A 1,275-nucleotide genomic window follows, 5' to 3' on the forward strand; every position below is an offset into this window, starting at 1 on the left:
AGGGACTTACCATCTCCAACAGAAAACACGGTTGGAAAAAGATGGTGTTTTTTGGAAATGAAACCATGTAAACCTATCTGAAATAACTTCTAAATACAATTATTTCACCTGAAAATGAGCATAATATGAGCACTTTATCATAATATCATCTTTGTGAAATAGTGACCCAATCACTGATGATTTTTGGTGTGTACAAAGGCACAAGACAGATTTAACAAGACGCTGTATCTGATTGTATCGCATTCTTCACTGTTTTTTGCAATGCTGGGATTCTGTACCATCAACTGAGATTTTAATGCTTATTTTTCTGTTACATTTATTGCAATTTGATAGGAGCGTTTTCTGATGCTCCACATGCATGAGTGTCAAAAATCCTCACGGTCCGTTAAAGAACAGGGGGTTTAACAGCATGATCAAATGTGAAAACGGCTCTGGTCTTCATACAATGTGGTAAAGAGTGGAGATTTGTGCATTTGGTGCTGAAAGCAACCGAGACATCCAGCTGACAGATATTTGAAAGCGGCCTAATTTCTTTCAGATTCATGATGAGCTGAGTAGCATTAGATCATAGATGTGCAAACAGCAAAATGGGAGAATTAGACAGTCGCTGCTGTCAGCCATTATCCAGTGTAGTAAGAATTGACAGCGTTACGATGCTAACATCCATTAGTGCAATTAGCTGTGCCTCACAGGTGCCCTGCGATTCAGTCAGTGAGACCTTTTATTAAAAGCCTCAGAAAATTCTTAATCATCAAAGGAAAATCTCTATGCCAAATGTTATATTAGCAGCGGGGCTGAATTAAATAGAGCGTAAACTTAATTTCATGTTGCCACAATTCATTCTATTCATTTGGGCTTAATTGTATTGTTCATTTTTCTGCATATTTAGGGGTGAAGTGTTCGTACCTGGTTATGTCTGGGGGGCATTAACTCTGACTAATGAAATGACTGTATCCTCTGTGGCGTTTTAATCTATTCACTGGGAAAGTAATTGACAAGCCCACAGTATGTGCATTAGGATAGCTCCGGTACCAAAGGACAGCTGTCACTAAAGCAATTAAAATGACAAAGGTTAATTAATTCTCTCCAGTTTTTACCTGACATGAGACATTCACAATAAGTAAGTTTTCATTTCCGGCGGAGTAATAGGGTTTTGAAGAGAGTAATTTATTTGTGATTTAAAAAAAAAATAGAAATAAAAAAAACACCAGCCATTGTCTGATAGAGCCTTTAATATGTCAATACCTCACACAAAACTGTGCCCCAGGACAGCTT

This window comes from Etheostoma spectabile, chromosome 6 (assembly GCF_008692095.1).
Source record: "Etheostoma spectabile isolate EspeVRDwgs_2016 chromosome 6, UIUC_Espe_1.0, whole genome shotgun sequence".
In the NCBI taxonomy this organism is placed as follows: domain Eukaryota; kingdom Metazoa; phylum Chordata; class Actinopteri; order Perciformes; family Percidae; genus Etheostoma; species Etheostoma spectabile.